Source organism: Varroa destructor, unplaced genomic scaffold, assembly GCF_002443255.2.
Source record: "Varroa destructor unplaced genomic scaffold, Vdes_3.0 BEIS01000002.1, whole genome shotgun sequence".
In the NCBI taxonomy this organism is placed as follows: Eukaryota; Metazoa; Arthropoda; class Arachnida; order Mesostigmata; family Varroidae; genus Varroa; species Varroa destructor.
In genome coordinates, this window is record NW_019211455.1 from 55,838,359 (window position 1) to 55,859,272 (window position 20,914).

The 20,914-nt window shown below is 40.1% G+C and overlaps 1 protein-coding gene across 10 annotated transcripts in view; it reads left to right on the plus strand.

Annotated features, from left to right (window-relative positions):
* LOC111245714 (uncharacterized) overlaps positions 1-20,914 on the plus strand; it is a 62,539-nt gene that overhangs the window by 7,595 nt on the left and 34,030 nt on the right. Inside the window, exons 3-4 of one of the 10 annotated variants that reach the window (XR_002671426.2) lie at positions 3,658-3,806; positions 4,121-4,336. The exons of 5 other annotated variants lie outside the window; for them this stretch is intronic. The gene's annotated coding sequence lies outside the window, so the exon portion shown is untranslated. 4 more of the 10 variants (XR_015320810.1, XR_015320811.1, XR_015320814.1 and 1 more) reach the window with 4 other exon arrangements.

The window sequence follows — 20,914 nt, forward strand, 5'->3', positions numbered from 1 at the left end:
GCACTGAGCTATTTTCTGAGACCAACCAAAGGACCGCAAAAGGATACAACCCTCCATGCACTGGCGTTCGGAAAATGACTCATTGGTTTCAGCTTGTTTGGGTCCGTTAACTTCTACTGAAATAAAACATAAAGAAAATGTCAAAGATAAGCATTCGTTACTGACTGGCTTGTCGACAAATTAATATTTTGTTTTAAAAGCTCATTCAATACATTTTGCGAAAAATTAGCACGCAAAAATGTATTTTTTGTAAAAATTCTTCAAATAACCTAGAAATTAATTATGGATTCCTTGTATCCACATAAAGGCAAGCCAGGATCATTATGTAAGATTGTAGGATCCTTACCATATCTATGCGTTAAAAATTATGAGGGCCAGCGTGGACAAACCAAGGTGCTTTTATAAACAATATTCGGTTAGGACGCAATCAGTGAATTGTGTGTAAGAAAAACACTAGAATGCGCATTTTAGTTATTTTCTATGAAGATACGCATCTAACTGATTCGTGTGCAGATACTCTCAGAACGTGATTAGTTGAGGAAAAACTTTTACTTAATCTGACTTACCAAGAAAGACCTGGCATGATAATGATTGGGTCGGTTTGGATAAAAAGGTATCTTTATAAAATCAATTGGTTCGTCAAAAGCTTTGGTCAGTTTATGTTACGCACATTGATGTCTTTTGCTTAATAATTACTACGATGGCTCGTTCGTGATATGATTTTCCTGTTGAAAATCTGAATCTCTGTTGAAAACCCTGTTCGTTTTAATCAATTTTATCTCAAAAGTCTGTCATGTCTACTTTTGCGCGCAAGCAACGTTCTGGCAATCCAAAAGCAATCTATTAAACGCTGGAGCTATCAGTCAAGAACCAAAAGTGAATATTGTAAGTAATTCAGTCGGTCTAGAAGCCTCTGATGTAATATATTCTGATAGACAATTTGCGCGTATATAAACTGCAGACCCAGAATATGTGGAAAAACGTAAGACGACAGACCCACCACGGTAACCCGTTATTTCTTAGGACGTTTCAAAAAAATTTAAGGAAATGGCATCTGCTATAAGAATTACATTTTGTTAATTTTCAAGCACTTATGAATGTTTGCTAGGAACGTTTCTTATGAGCGAAATTTATGTTATTCCTAGGTAAGCTTGGATTGCCTTTAAGCTTTGCCGTTTTACTTGACGCTCCAGTTACCCGTAGTAGAACTATTTAACAGATTGGGGCAAAATGAATTACGAGCAATTAAAGTAAAGTACTTGGTACGCTGTACGGATTGCTTAATCATGTTAAATATAAACTGAATCGTTGGGTTCAGTTTTTTGATGTAGACTATCGATAGCAGGACGTGTTGTGTTTTGCCATTAATGTTTAGGTCACACCTTTTTCTACAATTGCTTGAAGATATAAGGTAAGACGAATTAATAATAGGGCATGAAGATAATAAAAATCCTTTATAACTTTGCTTTAGTTGCACAAACAAAGAACATTTTTTTGGGAAAACATGGTGTGTGCCGAGGAAACGCAATAATAGGACGTTCATCTATATATAGTCTCTTAGATTATATATTGTGCCTCTCTGCCTGTGTATTCTAGTCAATTCGGATTTCTGTTTTTATGCATTGGACACTTCCACGAAATACAAGAATTTTTTTTTGAGTTCTCCAACTTTACTAATGGATTACTTTATTCCATAATTTCTCAGCGTTCTAAATACAAACAATGGCTTCGCATTAATAATTCGAACGCTTGACTGCAGCTTTTCCAACAATATGATACATTCTTGTATCTGGCGTGATACCTCGATATGTAAACGTTCATTGTGCACCGAAAAAAATAGTTATGGAACCGTATGAAATATTTACATCATTTTAAACAAATGAAATAGACCTTTTTTAAAAGTATTGCATCACTTTTTTTCGCTTTGACCTCTTATCAAACGGCGAATCTCCATCTTTCTCTTTCAGAATATCAGCCCAACAAATCGAACATTAGAATTAATCAAAGTTACAGGAATGTCATATATGTAAGTCTATATATAAACCGGCAAAAAAATACCTAGCGTATAATGGCCTGCGCCGTACTTAGAAATATGTATTGCGTTGCTATAGGCTTTTGACACCTCATTTATGATTGCCATGGCACGTGGCATGAATTGCATGGATATAATTATTGTATAACATTCGCGCAACATGGCTCCACATTGTCGCCCCCAGCTATGACATCCGCCCTAAATAGGCACATATACAGAACTCACCGCATGGAGTCATAATTCTAGTTCATTATGTTAATTGATTATAGGACGGAAAAGGAGCTTTGGATACATTATCACATGATGACTTATACCATGCAATTATACATATATATATATATATATATATATATATATATATATATATATATCTTGAACAACAGGGGGAAGATCACTTATTTGTCAATGACTGTCATCTACAAAGGCGTTCCGCTATACAGAAATATTTGACTCAGTATATTCCAAGTTCTGATCGTATTCTTTAGGTGATCTTCACCTGTACTATACTGCAAACAGGTACGTTTTTCATTTTGTAATGACTGCGATCTAAATACTGTCTAATAAAGCCACAGACACGTTAGATCGTGAAATCAATTAATATGATAAAGTTTTTTAACTATTGAAATTCGTGGACAATAGCGTGATGTAAGTCTAGAAAATTGATTAACATCCAGTGTCTTTCAACACGAATCATATGATACATTAGAAGTATTTAAAAGGGGTAAAAGCGAATAAAATTTGTAAGATAACGGTTTTTTCTTAACAACGCTTGTTGCAGGAGCCTATACAACGGTACAATGGTACGATGTTCCTTAGCTGGCTTTAAACCGAACATATCTCCAAATGTTTGGCTCTCGTATTCGGCTTGAAGTGTCACACAACTTGACCCGCTTTATTTGAAATCGTTTTACCCCTCGAAAATATTTAGTTGTCGAGAAAAGGAAATGCATGTTTACTGCTGGGTGAAAAAGATGTTCAAAACGGTAGATGACGTTAGAGACAGATGGAAGGCAAAAAAAAATCAATGATACGCCCACTAGGCGCGTATTTATTGTAGAGTTCCTTTTTGAACAGTTTTCCTGGCGGCTCGCAGTAAACTATTTTTATTTAGTCACATATTTAGTGATAATAGATGCGACGAATTCGTTGTACGTGGGTCTCTGTGCGCCTTGTCTCGACAGGATTTACATACTAAACAGGATCAGTTGGGGTATTATGGCTCATGCTTCTAGCAAGTAAAGTTTCTGCAAAAATCTCGCTAACGTATCAATATGACAAAGCAAAAGCTTAAAATTGATTTTGCGTCTTGCAAAAATGGTTATCTACTTCGGTTGATTAACCTCGAAATCTTCACGTACGAAAATCGCTGGATTTAAAACAGAAAATTTAGATCAGAATAGAAACCGAACAACGAAACAAAGTGACAGTAAGTTGAATTGCAAATAAAGGGCGCACTATTATGCATTTTTATAAATCGATACGCTGTATTGAGTTATAGGATTAGGATAAATGTAGAGAGTTATAAGAACTATAAGACAAAAAGGTTTTCGGTCAATATTGCGAATGAACTTTAGAACAAATAATTACAAATATTTACTTCACTGTTCCCTTGTTCTTCTAAAAAGGGCTTTGGAACAGATTTTCTTGAGTTTGACGTCAGATATGGAGATAGATACCCTAAACTACAAAATCTGCAAAATCCTGTTCATCGGGTTGGCGGAACTTTTGCGAGTTTCTTAATCAGAGATGAAATACACCTACAACTATGACACAGGTAAAAATTCTCCAAATAAGAAACCCCCGTTTAGCTAAGGCGCCGCAAAAAGAACTATTCGCAAAGATGCTATCCGGCCTAGACCTTATAATAGGATACTATAAATACAAGAATCGAATGGATATAACAATAGCATCAGCAATAGCTTGAGAGCCACTGATTCATTGAATTAGCAGTTCATCACGGGCATTTTCCCATTATCGCCTTGCAATACATAGTTCTCTATATTTAGTCCCCACTACCTGAACTACTACTACTACTACCAGTGTGTAGAACACACTTTTTCGTTTCGTTTACTTTGATTGTTTTATCAGCGTCTAGCTCCGCATTACGGAAGAGTGCCGTTGTAAAGATAGTCATGAAGGTACATCCACCGTCAAAAACCTCTCGTTCAAGCCGACTATTTTGGCAACTTTCGACGCCGCTGACGTGACGACAGGCCGCGCAAATGCCCAGGTGCTTTACAACAGCATCAGCGATAACAACAATAAATGAAGACGCAACAAGAAAGCGGTATCGACTGCAAAAACGTACGTGAGGATTATTTTGTCCTGGCATGGCAGCGTCCTGTCATGCTGTTACAGTTTTATTTTTGTATTATGTTCTTGTATTATGTTGCCGGTAGCTGAAATTTTGGCTTTTCAGCTAACGAAAAGCAAGCTGTGCTTCCAATGTGACATAGTCAAGCAAGTCATTATTATTGTTAGCAACCGTGGTGGCAGTGTTATCGTAACTTCTGGGCAGCCCCCTAGAATACAAAACATAATACAGAACTGGCGAGCAAAAGTAATAAGCTGATTTTGATGATGGTAGAAATGAAGAAAACGGTTCTTTTTCTTCGCAATTTTCTTAGAGCTTTCGCAGCCTTTCGCAAAATTTTTAGAGAACGAGAGCGGCTTTGAGCGAGTATAGACAATCCTGTCAACAAGTGTGGTAGGAAAACTTGGTCACCGGTTATTTTTTAACAGTTTACGAACATTATAATTTCATCGAGTTCTCATAATTTGCAACAAAGTTAAATCAGCCGTTGTTTAAAGCTCTTATAACTTGAGACTTGGCAGGATATACAGGTAGTGCGATAGATTCAGGAAATTTACAGGACAGGGATTAGACGGCTACTTGGACCACTGTCTTTCCTTGTAGCCTGAAAGAATTCAATTTCTGTAAATGTTAGAGAACAAAGAAGCGTTCCCCAATATGAAACGCTGTATTTGTAGCATAGTGGTAAATCCGTAATTCACGATTTAGGTTTATAAAAAATCTAGATCAAGTTTATATTCGGATCCGTTGAAGCAATGGTAAAAATTAGCCCGTTACATCTTAATCTCGCTACGCTCTTCTACAATTCGGCGAATCACATATTGTCAAATAGCTCGTGATCATTGCATCCTTTACGAGGTAAAATCATCTGAGCAAGGCACGCGGACCTTCCCCTACAAGCTGTCGAAAATAAGCGTCAGCTTATTTTCACAATACATAGTTTATATTGGAACGTTTGTTTTAAGTTCAATGTGAAGCTAAATATCTAGTAATCGAACTACCTAGAACATTACTGAGATGTAGTTAGCGAAGAGGATTTTTGAATACGTAACTAGAATAGGGCTCATAAAAAATTTGTCTATACGATGTCTATTCGATAAATTTTTGTCAGAGTGTACTTTGAGATTGAAGCATTGAACCCATTCATGAGTATGAATAGAAATTTTCCATTACTTTATCGTTGTCGCTGATTTTATCTTTCGTTTCGAATACGTTGCGCAGGTCTTATTAGCTTAAACCTGCTTTGACGAGAGTCGCGTTCAAAGAAGCTGGTCAATAGGACAAACGACAACGAGCAGCGCCTTATAGTGGCCTACTACACTGAGTGCTTTGTCTATAAACTTCTAGACGACCCCGGTTACCGCGGCACTTTATTATCAGCAGAACAGTACTCCTTACAAAAGTTGTAGGAGCTTAAAAAAGATATTGCTTATTTTCCAGATAGTGGTTTTCCTCGGATGTGTATTTTGGATTGACAGTGAAATGTACATTGTATGTATTTGCTAAGGCAATAATTTATTTGAAGTGTCCTATCTCAAGTGTCGTACGTCTTATCGGGACTATGCTGATCGATTGTGTTGCGTCTTAGACAGTCAGCTCTATGAAACCGTCAAGCGACTTCTAATGGTACTTTCAATTGGTATTGAGAAACGCGCTTGAAATAGATTCATGAGTGAGCCGACAGAAATACAGCAGACGGTGTTCTAGCCGTAGAGCTCATTGGATACGTTCTTAGGTCTTCGTCTGCGACGATGAGGAAGGACACACCCTTAGCTTCGTCTCAATACAAACTAGTCTTGCTTCAGATAACTGAGAAGAAAGTGGACGAAAATATTCGTAAACGCCTCACCCGTCGCGATAACCATAAAAAGTCTAGGTTCATCGACGGTAAAAGACGTCTGCATCGCTCCTTCGGTTGTGATTAAAGAGTACGAAGCATTTGTAAGCTTTCCAAATAGCGATGGAATCAAAGTGGCTAGTGATGGGCTTCTGAAGAGAAATCGACCCATTTACGAAGCCGTGCAGTTGTCAATAGACAACAGCCAGGCACGCTTACGCAGCCGGTTCTGTTGACTGGATTCAATGTACATTAGACTATATTTCGTTGAACACGTTGAGACGAGATTTTGTCTTATTACTTAAGTTTTATTTTAATATCCATTATAATCTTACACGGTTACTTGCAACTGAACGCTCAAAAGCAAATCGTTTACAAGTAGCAATGCAAGTTTCTTTCAGGCATACAATGATACCTCGTTGTGGGTCTCAGAAGCAGTTCCTAGGTGTTGTAACAATGACCGTGTATTTAATTCGTTTATACGATTAGCTGCGGCGAGCAAGTGTATCTCCGATTCGGTACCGAAGGGGTGTATGGCGCTGGGGTACTGTCGGTTTTAAAAAGCCCACAGCGATGTTGGAGTATATTCGATAATTACCAACCATACGTAAATAGGACAACGTATGCTAAATTAGTGTCTACTAGTGTGTCATAGGTACGGTTGCCCATGTGTGCCAATTAAGAACGGCAAACCAAATGTTCGTCCGTTAACATTGCAAACTGCTAGCCTGTGATGTATCAGAACGTTGTGCCGGCGCTATTATACCACTTGCGTTTCACGTTCTGGAATACGTGATGGTAACCTATCAGTTAAATGCCACGCATTGCACTTAGTAAACAAATGTGTAGAGCTCATAATTACTCCTAGAAAGGTTGTTTTTTTACTATGAAGTTGTGAGCATTAATGTTTTCAGAACTCACAGACATAGGATTTATTTCACGGTGGCTTGTAATACAGGTCAGCTCAAGATCAATGGAGACCTGCAAAAAACATTGTTTGGAGCGTACAACGAAAGATAGAGGCTATCTACCATCCGGAAGTTCCACACATTCGGCAAAGCAATGAATTTCGAACATTTTTAAAATATTATAAAGACAACAATTCGTACCATCCCGCGTTGGTGATCTATGATAGAGGCATGTTATCTGGGGCAAGATGTTGTATACAACTAATTATACGGCAAAGTTGAATACGGGCTCGTACTTGGGTTTCTAGCTGCAAAAATTTAAAAATGGCTGAGCCAGCTTTGATGTGCCTGTTCGAGATAAATGTATATTAAATTACCTTAGCAGTGGAATATAGCTTAAGCTTTTAGAACAATTAGGATCTACTTAATTAGAAAACGTATGATTATTTCAAGAAGAGTCGCAGTCAATGTTGTGTCCATTTGGCGTTCAGACATTATCGGAGATTGGGATAATTAGAGGCTTCGCATGGTGGCAACCTCCGTACTTCTATATTATGTGTAAATCGTCAGGTGAAAAAGAATTAAAGGAATGATAAATATAATTAATAATAATAACAATAACTGAACAAAAACAATGGGGTTCATTCCTTATCTTGTTTACCATTCGTCCGAGTCGTTCTTGCTCATGCGGCATAGTCCGCACTGTACATTCATGTATGAGTTGAAATTCAATAATTGATTTATATAGCAACTCTTGGCGCATATTTTCAAAAAGTAACTTACGATTTCGTTTCAAAAGGTATGCAGACTTTCAAAACAAAGTAAAATATTCGCTTGCCCTTCATGCCGTAATGCTATAGAGTAAGTTTGGACTAAGGACTGCATACATTGTTGTTCTTGCCAATTTGTGGCTAAACTTGGTAAAAACCCTTTAGTTTTTTGTGCCGGCCCACTGCTGAAGTTAATTAATTAATCCTTAAGTACTGACCCTTCGCCTAACAACGACCCGTTGAGGTGAATTTCTTTTACCATTCCTTTGGTAGGAACGGTTATGCCTACGGTGGATGTCACACAACTTGCTTATGATCGAATAGTTCCGCCAAGGTGTGGGCTACCCTACTACTGAGTTACTAAGGAGGTCTGTTGTATCCAGATGAATAACTTTCATCAAATTAAAGCCTGTAGAAATGGATACCACTGGAACAATCATACAGAAGCTCGGAATGTTGTTTGTTAAAAAACAGATATTGAACGAAATGATATTAACTTATATTGCAGTTACGTTTTGGTAGCGTGATCAGCCTCCACCAAATTCGAGTCATTTGTAAGGTTTCAGTGTGTGTGGGGGGAGGGGGGAGCGGGGAGGGGGGGGTAGTCGTACTGGGAGGTTTGAGCTCAATGTAAAAAAATTAACAATTCAAATTAAGAGGAGTAGTTTATGCATCTAAAATAAAAGATGTATATTAAAGAGAAATCAGAGAAAGCGATATAGCTCGAATTTATGCTATGACAATGATGACGTGAAGTGGAGTAGTATATAAAAAGGGAGACACTTATTGTCTTTTACCATTATAATTCTGTATATTTATATCTGCGTCAATTCCTGTACAGCAAGTTACAAGGTACAGTCGAAAGGCTTCACTCCGTTACGTTGGCTATGATTAATTCAGTTAAAAGTAGTCAATTTAGCCCTACATAAATATGACAACTTGCTTCTATTATTAAGCTTCCTGGTGCAATTATAAGCTCTTATAGCACGAACAGAGGTCTCGTCAAGCGCGTGGCTATTGTACCTATTTTGAGAACGATCCACAGGATTCTAGCGGTATACGACTTTCGCTCGGCAAAACAAAAAGTCCGATGCTGACAGCTGTCCATTCTGAAAGGGAAAATCTCCGCCCCATCTGAAGACTACAACAATTATTCATAACCCAACCAATCCGGGGAGTTTCCAACACCTCTGTCGTAGTAGTCCCGACCCTGGAGATGCTATTTCGATATCAAGTTCCAACCGTGAATTTTATAACGTCATTGAGTTCGCCTGTACATCGTGCATCGAGCATTTTCAGTACGATGATGTGGTTGGTGGACATTTTCGCAGATACTTTTTGCGATCGTCGGTTTAGCTAATGGCCGAACTTCGTATTCGAAGACACTTTTTTTATGACTGAAGGAGGCTCTTCTATCTGTGGATCTTATTAGACCGTCGAACAGTTAGTCGAACAAGTTAGTTTCTACTGCCATCGACAGACCTGGTCAGTGTATACTAATCCGGAAAATGTCCTTAAATCCACGAGTTCGTAAAATCGTTCCTAATTACAAAAAAAAATCGCTTTAGTCTCAAATAGGAGCCTGATACAGAATATAATAACGAGTTTGTTGTCGGCCAATCTCGCATTTTTCGGTTCGATTAATAAGTAAATTAAGTAAGTAAAGTAAAGTAATAAAGGATAGGCCGGCTGCGCACAACCAGCAAAAATAGAAGTGATCAGCTTCGAAGTGGCAGGTACTTTTAAGGACAGCACACAATGATAAAGAATGGTAAGTAAGGAAAGGCTGTGTGCTTACTGTTGATATGATTCAAATCAGGTTGCTAGTCTTTTGCTAAGCACCTATTCGGGTTCCGTCTCAACCCAACTGCGTAGCTTGACAGGCGATAGCGACCAAGCCTTAAATAGTTCACGGTTCATCAGAACTATCTGCTTAAGATACGTGGCGAACCCACAATTGCATGTTCAAGAACAAATAAGCAAGTACAATTTTTTAAAGATGGCGTACAGATCTGAAAACAAGCGTTCGTTAGCCCATTTAAGGTTACTATGGCGACGACATTTATTTGAAATTCTAAATCGTTAACAAAGCTCTATATATGTACTTTTTCGTAGTTAATTAACTTTCTTATGATCCCGAAACACTTGTTAGACTCAATGTTAAGTTGTTTAAATTTCTATAGATATGTTGTTTCAGTTATGGATGTTATGTCATATATGTCGTGGGTGCACTATTATCACCGCATGTACGAACTATGAAAAGCTATATAAAGGCAGGCTTTAACAACCTGCCTTTACACCGAAATGTGCTATGCAATAAAAATTAAACAAACAAAATATAATAACGTCCTCTTCTCGAACTTCTGGCACCACTGTAATTAGCAGACATTTTAAAGTTTCAGAATGACAGGTACTAAAAGAGATAACGAATGTATATATGGAAAAGATAGAAATCTAGACAAATAGAAATTTAATAAAAACACACCAACGTTTATTTTTCAGCATCGAAATCTTGCACATTTTTGTCGATTTAATGTGCCATGTAGCTGTGACTGACTTGTCATTGAGTTCGATAATCAGTATTTTCACATGAAGAATACTTTTCATATATGGTATTTTGAACCGAGCCCTATTATTTTCGAAACCTTGCGGTGCTTCATCATTGTCGAGTGCTTATTTGATTCGAGCCTTCAACTAATGCCAACTCAATACGCACTTTGTGCAGAAGTCGAATGCCGATGTAAGCTTGAAACACTGACCCTCAAATAATAGCTATCTTTCTGCCTCAACGATCTTAAGAATCAGGCCGATAACGCCATTACGTCTAAGTAGTTACCATTACCAGATTTCGACAAATGATACCTGTGATGACACTTGTGATTGTACATAAACCCAAATGGGATCCTTAAGAAACAAACTCTTATCTGATCTATGTTGTTTTTGTTGACTCATTGAGTACAGTACATAGACAGGTCATTGCTATGTGAGTGCTATGGTTGCGACCATTTTTAGCGAGTGAATTTTTGCTAGCTGAGATCTAAAAATACCCTTTGTAATTTTATCAAACTGCTGTATGAGAATTCTACAGTTGCCAAGGCGATTTCGCGTCAGCTACTGGAACCATCTCATTCAATATAATCAAAATTCAAAATATGTCAACAACCTTCGTATCGTTAGAAACCAAACCGTTGTATTTATGACAGACGTACCTCTAAACCCCCTGAATTCAATTACAGACAGCCCCTTCGCGTTAAAGGCACCGCTTGGTAGTGCAAAATATTTCATACTACTATTTATGGACATGAAACACGTACGGCGCCAATTATTGCTTTTATAACAGCTCATAACAAACAAATCGATTGTAGCTCAATATAATGAGTAATTTAGCTGCAAGAGTTATTTACAAGTACAATAGAAATGTCTGATTTGACAGACGTTATGTATTTAAAGGATTACAGATCATCCGACAGTTGACCGAACACAAAATTCAGTTAACAGTCAGAGATATATGCCTATGAAGATATCGTCTACCCGGTAGAAATAAGGGGCTCGGTAATAGAGGTTCTTTGCTTTAACAGTTGTCTGTTGTACAACGCACTGAAATTTTGCACCAGATCAATTAATTAACACAGCACAACACAACACAACACACATTATCGCTGCGATGGAAATGAGACTAGTTCATGGTAAAAATACGCCATTTTTTAAGGTAATATACAAGCCGTATCGAATAGTGTCTATTCTTATCAACGAACTGACAATTGTTACGTCTGATGTAAGAAATTGTTGTTTATGTATGTGTATAACGATCTACGTACTCGCGGGAAATTACGAATTCATCTTATCAAACAATTTCATTTAAGTGCAGTGATCAAATCAACTATAATTTCTTAATATGAACCCTATGAATATCTGAAGCCGCCACAAACCGCTGTAGCCGTGCATCCACGAAAGCTGCTCGTCGCAACATTGGCTTTGCACGACGCATGAGCTCAATCAAAGCAAACAATGCTTACGCTATTTTACGCACCCACCCCAGTGCCGTATCGTACAAACGGCGTAGATTAGCTAAATATGCTTGCTTTTCTTTACATATGTCCGCGGCCAGTGTGAACTTCAACTCCGCTTCCCGGGCAGAAAGAATACTTTGTTTTCGACGTCCCTTTGTAATGACCCCCGGGCTTCGTTAGTTTAAAAGATGGCTGCACCACTACAACGTTGACTTTTTTTTCCAGGTATGTTTTTGAGACTAGCAGCATCGAGTGCAATATTTGAGAAAGCGTCAACATTACTATCATTCTGTTCAGCAGTGTTCTTCTAGTGCATTTCTCTAAAATGGCCCCCATTCTCCGGTTCTAGGAGGCATGGCAAATTTGCCTGACTCGCAACGTTAACTTTCCGCTAAGTCAGCGGGGCTCGTGGCTAGCTAGCTAGCTAGTTAGAGCCGTTAGTAACATGCAACGGCGATTAGCTTCCGGTTAGACAACGGCGGGTCAGCCGACAGAAAAGTGATGCCAAAAGCGCTAGCGCTAGTGACGGCTAAGGAGAGCAGTCTGAAAAGTGGGACAGGAAGAATCGTAGAGAGAAAAAAAATGTGTGGCAATTCGACGGAAAATATTCTGTTGTTGTTGCGACTGCCTGGTTTTCTCCAGCGTCGCTCATATCGAATGCTCACGCGCGCGCTATTTGTCCCTGCTGCAGCAAAAGCCGCTGGAGCCGCGAAAGCTGAAGCTGTGCCGCTGCCTTCGCAACTTTGGTTCTCCACACGGCGATGTTTGTGCCGTGCTCACTTCGGAATCGGATCCGGTCTTCCCCTTCTCCGTTGTCTTTCAACCTCACGAAGTCGACGGCCAATGTGGTTTTGAAGTGCTGAAATGCGGGACAGATGGATTGGCGCCGTGTCGAGGACAACGAAGTCAGTGAAACAGCAGTTAAATTATTGCACCCCCAGCAGAAAACGACGGCCGTTAAAAAGTTTTGCGAGCGTTGCAGCTGGCCGCCGTTAGCCGTGGTTTTGTCCGTCCATCTCATGTCTGCCTGCCTGCCTGCCTGCCTATCTGTCGGTGTGTCCGTCAGCATTTCCGATTTTGATTTCGGCGGCGACCGCTGAATGTGCCATCAGTAGCAAGCGTGGTTTTTTCGCTGGTGGAATCGATGACGATGATCATAGCGCCTGCTGCCGATACAACGAAAACAACTTCCGCTTTTTTCGATTTTGCCGCGATTCGCTCGCTTCATTTGCGTTTGTTGTTGGCTTTCGCTAGAAGAGGGCTGGTTAACTAGCGAGTGGCAATAGCTGTCGGCTTGATTAAGCATTAAACGTTGGTCGGGCTCATGTTGCTAAGGCGCACACAAGACGAATATAATGAAACGGGATACTAAAGCTTCTGTATTTCTCGATGGTTTTTCTATCTTGAGAAACTGGTCCTACTGTCGATTATGTGAAATATACACCAGGGAGCGATTAACAGCAATTGTGAACGGCGTTGAATTTTGGCGGGCGTTCGTTCTTTTGACAATATACAATTGCACTAGACTTTTAGCTTGGTACGTTAGGTTCCTCTAAGTGATTTGCTTTACTGGGATAGAAGATGCAAAATGAGCTCATACAAAGCTAAATGAATCAGCTATCACTCGCTAGTCGTCTTTTTGGGATCGTCAGCTAAAACTTGTGCAGAGTTTGCCGGGAAGCTTAAACGCTTCGTAGGAAAATTCAGGTTGTACCACGCTCTTGCAACGGATAAGTTCAAAAATCCGTGATAGAGTAGGTTATGCATAGGTAACTTTCAAAGCTTGTATAAAATCTACTTCTTTCTCTATTGGTTCATTTGAGCTCGAAGTTTATAAAAGATGATTTTTAAAAGATTTTAAATCTTTCACCGCTGAGTCGAATTATTTATGCTCGCATCAACCTACGATTAGTAAATTCACTTTACAGCTAGAGCTTTTCCACTGTAGATATTTGCGCTCTGATCCTTACTGAATCAGGTGGATTATCGGTGGATAATCTTGTAAGTTTCCTCAAAGACCGCAGTCATCATCCACATAGTTAATAATTAATAAGTTACAAGCATTTAGGTAGAATCAAATAAATTCTACTTGTCTTCAACTGCCCCGATATCTTCCGCAGGCAAAGATTTACAATGTTGCAGTTACCTCCAGATCTGTACGAGGTATCGGTTACCTTGAAGAAGACAAATAAGTTAATTGCCCCTTAAAATAATCCCGCGTAATCGTTGCCTCGTCATTGACAAGCAAAATCAATATAACGTGGTTCGTTATAGCAAATCGTTAGAACCCCTAATAACTGTCTCTTTTAGTGACCTGTCCCCATAGCAAATATTCACGTTGAAAGAACACGTCTCCAATGCCGACACTTGATTCTTCCTTAGTTAAAACTGCCCCTACACCCATTTATACATCTATTAGCCGAAACTACTGTTAATATACTAGCGTTATTATCCTGCCGTTCGGTTGACCTCCTACAACGTTCGCCCAATGACTTCACAGCTGACAGATATGCTGGAACTTGAAAAAATACCTCAACACCTCACTGTTGACACAATGGATAGGCTGGTTCAAACCTTGCTGACGGCATGTACTACGCGAAAAGTGTGGCTTAACAAAGAGACATTATTGATATGCGCTGCTTGAAAAAACAATGGAAGTTCAACGCTGTTTAGATGGCTGGTCTTTGGAAACGTAAGCTTTGATGAGACCAAGAAAGATTTGTCTAATCAAATAAATACGGAATAATTATGATTACACCTGTAGCTATTCGAATTAGCTTTCAGTGTGGTTCCGATGGGATCCATTCGGTTAGGATGCTGCCACTAAAACGCTTCGACCTAAGGCAGACAAAAGAAAAAACGTGTTACTTTCTGGTTCGTTTATTTGAAAATGGTGCGTGTAAACAAAGTAATGCTTTATTAATCGCAAAGTTCTGATAAGAAATTTACATGCGGCGTATGGGTCAATACAGGAGATATGCTTTCCTTTTCATCTATGCAATTAGCTAAACCTCTCCCAACTGCTTGTACCACTGGGTCAAGTAAAGGCAATGCACACATTCAACTAAGAGCTATCCGTTCACCTAAAGATAATTTTACATTTCCTAGCCAGATCGCAAAACGTCGAGGGTGTCTCGGTTGCGTGGGGATCTCACAGAAAACAGTGAAAGATATTTAAATTTCCAGACATTGTACCCGCGTTGACGAGTTAGACATACGTGAAAGTCATAGAACGTCATTTGCTGGCGTCAAACCCACTGTTTGAACATAAACTGTATTCGACAACGATTCATGACGTACTGCGGTACTGTGCTAGTATACATGGTGTTCTCTCTCTTAAAGTGAAAGAAAGTCTTAAATTGAAAGAAACGATGAAGGGGACTTCTCTTAATCGCAATGGCGACCGCGCTATCTTGTCAAATGTTATAGAAAAGCCTTATCGAATAATGAAAAAGAACGAATGGCGCCTTTTAAGAAGATCAACTAAACGCTCAGGGTTTGTTGTGTCTCCTTAGTCAGTGGCGGAAAGACATAACGACTCCCGACGAAGGAGCAGTCACCATAAAGTGTAACGTGTTGGCGAAATGAAAGACCTGTAGTCGCTGGGGTAATCGTAATGGCTTTTTAGCTCCCGGTGGAAGAGGGCATTTTGTTAACATCTTATGTCTAACATCTTGGCCCTTAATCCGCTGGTCCATCGCCGGAAACCATTTTCTTGCGAAAGAGCTCCAGCTTCTGGAATCGCCCCATGTCGACCAGCTTCTGAGTTCAGGGTCCGGTTTGCTGTGCGTGTGCTGACGCGAATTACCTTTTTTTTTTTCTGTTAGGCAGCTGGCTGCTCATCCCTCTAAATTTCTCTTCCCTCACAATAATAGCCAGTGGCTGTGGTAGTTTTCCCTGCTTACGTTGTACCATTGATGACGGCTCCTACGGATGGATCTCCTCCGGTCTTTTTGCTTTTCTTGATATCTCGTCGTTGCTGTCTCGCTTGTTGACTTGTCTACTCGCCAGGTATGGCTGAGTGGCAACCGTTGATTAATAGCGGCGTGGATCGTCGGTCCAAATGCTACCTATGCCACCGTGCGTGACTAGTGGTGTGACTATCTTCGCTTTGATTACCTTGTGAATCGAACTCCGTAGCTAAATCGCTATTTCCTTTATGGCCTTTTTTTTTTTTTGCTATTCTACTGCTACGACAAAAAGCTCGCAAGCCCCTTTGTATTTGTGTAGCCAAAAAGAGTGTGGCCTATGTCTTTGTATGCGTACCCGTCGTGTAGGACGCATTTGCCAGTCGGTCTGTCGCAAATCTCATCGTTCAACAACTTTCGCTTTCCTTCTTCTTCGTCGAAAGAAATTCGTTTTTCTGTCTGTCCTGGTCTGATCCTCGCCCATTTACCGCCATCGCCGTCATCGTGGCCAGATGCCATCTTCTGATGCTCTTCATTTTCTACTGAGTCTTCCTATTGATTCTGCATTCCGGTCTTCATTCTCCTTTTACTTCGGCGACTTTCAGCCTTCCTGTCTTATGTTTCATTGCATTCTTTTGCACGAGTTTCTCTGTTGCTATTGCACACATTATGTACGGCCACCGGACGGATTCTCCTACCTGTTAGAAGTCCTACTGTTAGAGTGTGCTTTAGGACTGATAGCTTAATGTTTGTCTGCTAATTGTAAAAATACATTGTTGTCTAGGTTCGAATGAGAACGTAGACGTACTCGGTTTTATTCTGGTAGTCAGCCGTCTGGTATCTAACGGTGGTATTGGACATAGAGCTCGAAACAATTTTTTTGCGCTTGGTGGGATGGTCTTACTTCTTTTTTTTTGGATATTTTTATTGATGAGGTTTCAGTTACGTTTTTTTTTTAATCTCGTTTTTCATTTTTGTGTATTTTACATTTACATGTGTCTTTGAATATGTGTGTGATTAGCGAGTCTGGCGTGTTGACCGGATATGTGCATAGGCCCGTACGTCCGCAAATGGCATGTCGAGTTTGGGCATTATCTGGTATCAACATTGTGTTTGGATCTGCGAGTCTAAGTAAGTGTATGTGTTAGTATATTATGGATGACTAAGTGTCTATAATTTCGTAGCATTTTTGTCGTGGCTCGATTTGGCAGCGATCCGACTTGACCTAGATTTCCGGCCGGAGCTGCTCCACCGCGATCGCTATTTATACCGGTGCGTGCTGATGATGCTGCTGCCGGTCCTCTTCCTGGCTCAACGTTGATGCGACGCTATAGAAAAAGTCAAATGCGCAATGACTTTGGCGGTGGCAGCCGCACAGATTCGGCAAGAGTTGCAACGATCTACAGCCATAGAATTCTGCTGCTTGTGGAGATTTAAGCACAGGCCTCGAATAAGCGAGCAATCAGGCCGGTCGAAAAAAATATTGGCGGATCCCCGAATAAGCAAGAGAACAACCAGAACAAAGCAACGTATAAAACAAACGCAGCCCCTTTTCTTTGCGGCTCTGCCGTCCGCTGAACCCGCGGAACGTAACACAAAGTCTTCGTGTTCAGTGTTTCGTTTGTCGGCGTCTCTGCGTAGTAGCTATAAACATTCCATGCCTCTGGTGCTTACGAATATGGATAGCCTGTACGGACGACCTGCAAGCTTCCGTTTATCTTGGGGAGATCACGGACCTCTGAAATCGCCGACCGACTCAGGGGTAACTCCCACTGTTCCTTCGTTGTCGTGGTTTTTAAAAGTGAATAAAAAAAAGACATTCCTGCTAAAAAATCAATGTTATTATAGTACAATGAGGATGTTAATACGGAGCAACAGGCCAGCAATAGCGACGCGGGCGACAACGCCCTTAATAGCGAACGCTGGGAGGAGCGTGGACATGCGCGCCAAGGGACAATTTGCCGCCGTTAGCAGACTCAATGCCCCCTAAAATAATACTGGGCGCGTTATTCACTGCGCGTGTATGTCCATTGGCTTTTAAGCGTTAGATGCAGAGAAATAGAAAGGAACCCGTGATGTAAATAGTGAATTCCCTTCCAAAATTGTAAAAATTCAGTTTCTTTTCCATTGTTGAAAAATCAAGAAGGGTTTAAAAGACGTAGAGTTTTGCTTTGAATTAGTGAAAAAAAGTGCGAGCGTCGTTTCCTTTTTTATATTAGCGGCATCTTTAGAAACACTCGTCAAAGACAGCAGCACCTCAGAGCATCTTATCGTGGTAAACTACAGGTAGGTACAAAAGTTCACAGAGCAGTTAGGCCGCTTGACTTGATGTTGTGATGGACAAGCAGTCCATAAGGTGTATCAGTTGGAGCTGGAACTTTCAATGAATTTTTCCTAGACAAAGTTGTACTTTTTACCTGATGACCTCTTTCAGCTAACTTCAAGCTATTCAACTGAAAATTTACGGCTCAATTAATCATCTCTCACCATTAGACCAAATAGGATCTTCGAGTCACGTAAGCCTTTAAACGAATTCCCTCTTCAAATCCTTATTTCGAACGATCATGCTTTTTTATATTATTGAACGAATATATTATTGCTGCTGAACAACAATAGAATCTACTAGTGATGATGGTGTAATGATGAAATACGTTCATAGACGGCAAGCACGACGGAATCGTACCACTAAATTGTTAATCTGCGTATTTTTAAATCCGCAAAAAAACATTGACTCTTTAAGCCAAATCCCCCTTTTACGAGTACTTTTCGTTTAATAAACAATGTACACACATATATGTGTGTGTGTGGATAAGTGAACTCGGACCACCAATTTTCTGCTGGCAGTTGGTGAGCCACGGACGACAGCAACGCCGCTGCCCCTGTTTCCGGCACCGCTGCACAATGGATACGGAAAGCGACGGCGACTATGAATAGAACCAGCGGGATAATCATCAGCACGATCAACAAGGAATGACAATGACAAAATAATAACAGCCGTAGCCGTAACAGTGGCGGTGGTGATGCGCCGAAGCCAACGAGAAAGACTGATTTGAGGGGTCTTTCATTTGCTGTCTCATGCTTCCATTGGCAATCTGTTTAGCTATCGGCCGGTTGGGTTTCGTGGCTGATGAGAGCTTACGTGCTACGCCTCTATCCGTGCTTTCCCGGAGTCAACACAGAACAGAGCGGGATCGTCGGCGTTGTGCCCGCCCCAATCATCACCAGTAGCATCACCATTATACTCATCATTAAACCATTTTCCTGCTAATGTTGCAGCTGAAGTTTAAGTTACTGCCGGTACATTCAGTCCCACGGAAGTGTCACTTTGAGAAAGTTATTTGTTAGCCAGGCAACGATCCGCGCGTAGTCGCAGTTGCAGCAACGACGGCAGTGTTGCCTCGGCAGAGGCTTGAGAGCAAGGGCTGCTTCGTCATTGTCCGTAACAAAATTTTGTCGATACGTTAATGAAATCGCAAGCGGAATGATAGCGATGGATATTAGATACTATATTTTGCATTAGCGGCATCTATTGTGATTCGAATTGGTCGTTGTTGTGGTAAGTGTCAACCTGAATGCGAGCAAAATTTCACAATGGAAACAGGACAGTGCTAGCTGCAATAACAAGGTCGGTCGCGGCAAAGCTCGTAAAAAATCTTCGGAAGACATTCGCACCCCAATAATGTTCTTCTTTAAACAGCAGCTTGTGATGAACATTCGAATGTTCAGCATAGCATAGATGGTAAGCATTCACACCGTATGAGTTTCGTGCCGTAATTAATGTTCGAATTGGTACACTAACGTTCCGCTTAGCTCACTAAAGACAATAATCACAACGTAAATTTTATCATACATCAGTATAATCGTTTATATAGCCGTCTTCCGCGGGCCTGATTACGTAACCACAGGCTGATTGAGTCGTCTATTGATGCCTACTGCTTTTTCGTACGTTATACTAACGCGTTAAACGTAACTGAAATCGCCGTGCAACGGGTTGCACCATCGTTACTATTAGTCGTTGGGATCGTGGCGTGGCCCTACTCCGCCATCGCCGTTAATACTCCGTTAATACGCGACCGACCGCTGCCTTGGCCGATGGCGAACCTTCTAACGCGTACATTTTCTGGTTCTCGGTGTCATCAGAATCAAGCTTTCGTCACCATTACTTTTATTATACGAGTACCGTTTAGAACGACGTCGCCTATTGCTGCAACCTCGGAGCTGTCAGTTGTCATAGGGCAGCAAAATTTCTAGCCGTTGTACGAAAGAGAGTGGACGAAGAGACGTTTCTTGCATTATATGACCGTTATATAAGCTGGTGACATGGAAATTTTGAAACAAAAAGCATGAGTCAGGCCTGCTCCAGGATCACAGTACGAGTGGTCATAACAATAATTTCTCAGGATAAGTAATAAGAATACATAAATTATCTAAAATGATACCATACCAAGTGGTTCAGCCCATAGAGAAAGAGACATTCTTGTAAACGCCTATGTGCCGTGTTATATATATATATTGCGGTTGATTCGAGGGAGTCAAATAAGTTCGTTGCTACAGATAAACACACTTCAATAAATAATAGAAAACGCAAAATTCAGACAACTTTGACGAAACGTTACCATGCATTATCAGTCGTAGCAGCAGTGCCATAGCTCAGGTCGGGGGGCCAACGAAATCTCAATAATAATGCATTGATTACTTGTGACAGTACAAGATAAAGCAAAGAAAACACCTTGTTGATTAGATTAAAAGTAATTGCAAACAACTGAATATCAATATGGTATATATATATATATATATATATATATACCATATATGATGCGTATGCCAAATTTGCGACATATACTTTAGGCGAAAAAGCATTTCTGTATAGCTTACTCAAGAAATAGACAATTTAGTAGTGTTCGTAAAAAAGCTGAAAGTATGTAGGTAAGTTGTCGATTTTAGCAACAAATAAGACAACAGCCTTTGCGTATCAAAAACTAACGGGTACATTTTTTTATTTTTTAATCAAAAAATTTAACATGTCAAATCATACGTACCGGTAAATCAAAGTGGTTCAGGTAAAAAATATTTTAACCTTATGATATATATGTTTTTATATATATATATATATATATATATATATATATATATAT